At 47.5% G+C, this 5,866-nt stretch overlaps 1 non-coding gene across 1 annotated transcript; it reads right to left on the bottom strand.

The window, feature by feature from the left end:
* Positions 1–3,081: 3,081 nt before the first annotated feature.
* LOC120663230 lies at positions 3,082–3,188 on the bottom strand. The gene has a single exon (XR_005670447.1). It is a non-coding gene; the product is annotated as a small nucleolar RNA R71 (small nucleolar RNA).
* Between the last annotated feature and the right edge of the window lie 2,678 nt (positions 3,189–5,866).

Raw genomic sequence — 5,866 nt, 5'->3', positions numbered from 1 at the left:
ATTTGTTTTGCCCAACGGAAAGAATTTAGCGAGGAACGCTGTGGAACATTTGTGCCAGGTGCTGACGGCTTCCTTGTTGCTGATAAAACCACTATTTCGCCTTCCCCAGGAGGGAGAAAGGAAACAGGCGGAGCCTGATGGCGTCAGCCGTAACGCCCCGTATGGTTACGGTCTTGCATAACTCCAGAAAGTTCTGGAGATGGGCGTTGGTGTCCTCATTTGGCTTGCCACAGAATGGGCTAGCCTGCACCATATTAATGAGGCTGGACTTCAGCTCAAAGTTTACGTCCCCAACATCAACGTTGGGTCCAGTTGCCACGTTGGTAGCTGAGGGACGGAGAAGTCGCGGAGGGTCTTCTCAGCCATGGGTTCGGTGATTGTTGATGGTGCTTGGAAAGCTGGTTCTCTTGTCGACTGCGAGATCAGAGGAGGGACGACGCGAGGTCGGACCCTTCTGATGAACTTCTCGGGATTTTCAACAAAATTTGTTAGCAAGGAGAAACCAGACATACACTACCTTGTTTTCATCCAATCAGGAGAAAACAAAAAGATAAACACATTAGCCTGTATAAGCAGTAGCTACCTCTTACTTATATTGCCATGTTTATGTACTTAGTAAATAACTTTACACCTAGTGCCATCCCCGGCAACGGCACCAGAAATGCTTATTGGCATTTCTTAGCGTCGCCACTAGGAGGGGTTAGTTCCTAGCAACGCCACCGGAAATGTTGGTGTTGCTATGTCTTAACTTTTACAGATAGATCCGCAAGCGCACGGATATACCGATGTAGCATTTCACCCGGAAGTATTCAGGGTATCATTATTTATATTTCCCCAAGGGATGGCTAGGTTGTGTAAACTGTATTTACAAGTTCCATAACCATGACATGTATGAAGTAAGATGAAGACCACTGACTATACAGGGGTATGTGATAAATGAATAATTATCAGGGGTAATGTGACACACACAGAACAGCCAACTCTCATGAATAAAGAATAAACAAGCAATCCTAAGGTTAGTGGGAGCATAAGCAAAGATTCCTAGTATACTATTCATGTTAGGAGATAAGTTATGTTATTCACATGCTTAGAACTACAGGTGCCGGGAAATTAGGGACATCGGGGAGAATGACCCGCACTGGAGAATATCTGGTCCTGTTTCATCTCTGCATGAACTCCTACACCGTACTCGAACGTCGGGGAGTACGCTAACCGAGAGGCAGCTTCCCGGCGGACCGACAGGGCTGTCACCACCTGCGGTATACCCCAGTCACACCATGGAGCACTGTCATATCCGAAGGATCCCGCATACCCGGGCACCATGCCCGTATATGAAGTCACTACCCTAGCACCCCCGGGTCCCCCACCCTTCGGATTGATAGGTAAGATGCTAAGGCAAGCCCGAAAGCCCAACGAACCGATATCCTTACCCAGATCAAATGGTCTAAGCAAGTAACTACTATAACTTGGTGAAACACTGATCAAGGCTAAGCATACTAAGAACATATCAAGATAACCAAGAACGAACTCGATATGAATAATATAAAGAAAGTCGGAATACAAAGCCATAGCAGAGGCCGAGGATTGCTCACCAACCCTAAGGACGACTGTATTCGCTAAGGAGATGAAGTACTAACCTAGCTCCACTACCCTAAGGAATACAAGTCACAAGAGAGTGTAGAGAGAGAGGCCTTCAAGTGGTGTGTGTGGTGAGAGTGGTGGGAGGCCCCTTATATAGCTCTTGAGGTTGGTTCCCGCCATCTCTAAACATGGAAACCTGCCAAACCGCCATTGGGAGGATAAGATCAAGCTTCCCGCCAAAAATCAGCGGGAAAGGCTGACAGGTTGGGTCGGCCGACCCCCCCTTGCCGCCATTGGCCACCGTCCTTCTATGGTACACTGCCTGGTGGGTCCTGATGTTAGATGGTCGTTGCGGGGGCTTGGTTGGTCGGTTCGGTCTGGTTTGTGGGCCCTCTTTTGTATGTGTCACGCCAGACGCGATTGTTTGCGACTTCGTCTGCGTATTCGTCGTGTTTTCTTCTTATTCCGGACTTGTGCTCCTGAAATCATAAATCTTCGAAAACAACTGTGGAGCTAGGTTAGCAATACAAATATGCGAGCAAGAGGTATAGTTTTCCTTCTTTTATGAGTATAGTTGACGGTCATATTTCGCACTTACCGACCGTCAACAATACCCTGAATACTTCCGGGTGTAATGCTACAATGGTATATCCATGTGCTTACGGATCCTTCTGTAAACGTTAAGACATACCAACACAGCATTCCTTTGGCGGCGTTGCTAGGAACTAACCCCTCCTAGTGGCGACGCTAAAAAATGTCAACAAGCATTTCTGGCGCCGTTGCCGGGGATGGGCTTAACACCCCTGTTCCTGGTGATTGCACTTAGAAATGTCAACAAGAATTTTTGGCGCCGTTGCCGGGGATGGCACTAGGTGTAAAGATATTTACTAAGCACATAAACATGGCAATATAAGTAAGAGGTAGCTACTACTTATACAGGCAAATGTGTGTATCTTTTTTTTCTCCTGATTGGATGAAAATAGGGTAGTGTATGACTGGTTTCTTTTTGCCGACAAGCTTTGTTGAAAATCCCGAGAAGCTCATGAGAAGGGTCCGACCTCGCGTCGTCCCTCCTCCGCTCTCACAGTCGACAAGCGAGCAAATTCCCCAAGCACTATCAACAATCACTGAACCCATGGCTAAGAAGACTCTCCGCGACTTCTCCATCCCCTCAGCTACCAATGTGGCAACTAGACCCAATGTTGATGTTGGGGACATGAACTTTGAGCTGAAGTCCAGCCTCATTAACATGGTGCAGGCTAGCCCATTCTTTGGCAAGCTGAATGAGGACGCCAACGCCCATCTTTAGAACTTTCTGGAGTTATGCAAGACCGTAACCATACGGGGCGTTACAGCTGACGCCATCAGCCTCCGCCTGTTTCCTTTCTCCCTCCTGGGAAGGTGAAACAGTGGTTTTATCAAAACAAGGAAGCCATCAGCACGTGGGACAAGTGTTCCATGGCATTCCTTGCCAAATTCTTCCCGTTGGGCAAAACAAATGCCCTACGCGGAAGAATTTCAAGTTTCCAGCAGACAGGGATAGAATCCATCCCAGAAGCTTGGGAGAGACTCCAAGAATACATACTTACCTGTCCTCATCATGGGATGGACGAGTGGCTCGTGCTTCAAAGCTTCTATAATGGGCTAACGACAACATCCAGAGCCCACCTTGATGATACTGCTGGAGGAGCCTATCTGGACCTGACAACCGCCAAGGCTACGGCCTTGATTGAGAAGATGGTCTCCAACCAGGGCTGGAACGAGGAGCGTTCCTAGCCCAGAACCAAGGGCGGAATGCATACTGTCAAAGAGACGGACATGCTCGCCGGCAAGCTGGACCTCCTACTGAAGAAACTCGACGAAGGGAACCAGCAACAGATGCCTGTTCCCGTCCATGCCATGAACTCGTACTTTATGTGTGAGGTTTGTGGTGATGATGGACACTCAGGGAACAACTGCCTCAAAACCCGTAAAGACGCAGCCTACATCAACAACAACACCGGGTTCCATCCACAAGGAGGCCAGGGGTGGGGTCAAGCATGCCCACCATTCCAAGGAGGAGGTAACAATTTCAACTCAAATTTCAATTCGAATTTCAATTCGAACCAACCCTCCTTGAGAGATCTAGTTTTTGGCTAAGCTAAAATAAACGAATCATTAAACAAGAATTTTGCTGCCAACGATAAAATTCTGGAAAGCATAAATGCCAAAGTTGAAACTCTTTCTTCTACTCTTAAAAATCAACTAAGTTTCAACAAAATGATTGAAACACAACTTGCGCAAATCGCTGCTGCTGTTCCTGTCTCTGAAACCGGGAAGATTCCGGGGCAACCCGAATCTCCCGTTGAGACTACAAATATGGTGTCTACCGGGTGGGGCAACCTTCCACGGCAGACCTCTCGAACTAACCATGCAGGCAGGTACAATTCCCCGATGAATGACACTTGGGAAGGCCTAGTAGCAGCAATTCAAGAAGATCCAGGGGTCCCCATGATCAGCTGCTCAATCTTCGATCAATACTATAAGCATGGACTCTACGACCTGGGGGCCAGTGTCAACATTATGCCCATGGTAATATACGAGAAACTCTTATACCCTGCTCTCTCCCCAACATATATGTGTGTGCAGCTCGCAGTCTCTACAATCCGGTATCCCGAAGGGATAGCCAAGAACATTTTGGTCCGCGTGCGAGACTCCTTCGTCCTTGCAGACTTTGTAGTGATGGATATAGAAGGTGACCTCGGAATCGAGCTCATTCTTGTGCGACCATTCCTAAGGGCCGCCAGAGCAAGGATCGACATAGGAAGAGTAGAAATCCGCTTCCGCGTCGGAAAGGAGAACATGTTCTTCAGATTCAAACAAAGGGAAGAGCAGCGCATCCTGAACCGATAGGATGATGAAGGGCAAGCACTTTGGAATGCACCAGAATCCCCACCATCAAGACCTACGACCACACAATCCAAGAGAGGACGTGCAAAGAAAGTGTGGCGTAAGGTCGCAAGCTCATCCCCGTCCTATTCTCCAGGACAAGCCGAGCAGTGGTAATCACAGCAGGAGAAAGGTCCCGCTCGTCAGACTCTAAATGACAAGCCCTTGTCGAAGGTAAATCGCTACGTATCCATTATTCACTCTCCACCATTTTGCATTTCTCGACTTTTTCGATTTTTCCCACTGCATATTTGAATTTTCAAAACACTCATGCATGCTAGAAACTCTTCTAGCACTTTTTCTGACTTTCACAAAAATCCAAAAATATTTCCTAGCATGAAAATCCTTTGGAAAATAAATTTGAACATCTTTTCGGAGGAAAGTTTGGCCGGCACCAAAGTTTAAAAAGTTTATGACCGTTAGAAGGTAGTGGGCCATGGTTGTCAACAGGGGGCCCACCTAGGGTTCGGCCAAACCCTAGGGTCGGCCGGCAACCTGCTAACAGCTAGTGGGCCCATTCTTCTCCAACGATCACTAGCCGTTGAGGTGTGTCCCCTCTAACGGTGCCCAGCCAATCTCTCTTTAAATAGAGGCTGAGGGGTGAGTTTTGAGCTTTCACACTCAAACTCTCATTCACTCACTCCCTCTCAAACTCTCTCAAACTTTGCTCTCCGGCTTTCATTGGATTTTTGCTCAAGATTTGATTTCAAGAGACCTCTCTCTCTCATTTATTTGCTACAAGAAAGAAGGAGCAACTCACGAGTAAGAACATTCATTTCGATTTCACTAACGTAACCTGTTTCGAGTTGCACTTGTTTTGTCCATCATGAAAGGCTTAGGGCGGAAGGCCTTCGGCGCATTCAAGAAGATGACGGGTGGAAGTTCATCCCGTTCTCGGGGTGGCTCAAGCTCATACACACCCAAACCTACACCTACACCAAGCACGATGGACTACGAGGAAGAACAACAATATGAAGAGATGCAAGCCGAACCACAAGCCGAGATCATAGAGATTGATGCGGAAGATGCACCGTACCTCAACTTGCGAGATGATCGTGAACGACAAGGCTACACCATCCTCAAGAACCGAAGCTTCGTCCACACCTGAGCATTCGATCCGGATCTCCTCATCAAAACAGGTATGTACGAAGACTTCTCTAATGTTTGGCATACAATTGGATGGGATAACTCCGTTCCCGTTGAGGAGTATGGTTCTCTACTCCTCACCATCCAATTTCTTTGCACTCTTCGGGAGGTGGAAAACAGGTTTTATTTTCAACTTTTCGGGAAAGAATATTTGCTTTCTTGGAAAACTTTTGCCGGCCACCTCGATTTCAACAAACGCTGGCCGATTTCT

The sequence above is a fragment of the Panicum virgatum genome, chromosome 2N, assembly GCF_016808335.1.
Source record: "Panicum virgatum strain AP13 chromosome 2N, P.virgatum_v5, whole genome shotgun sequence".
Lineage (NCBI taxonomy): Eukaryota > Viridiplantae > Streptophyta > Magnoliopsida > Poales > Poaceae > Panicum > Panicum virgatum.
Note: the sequence above shows the minus strand (reverse complement) of the source record. Positions and strands in the feature narration are given on the sequence as shown.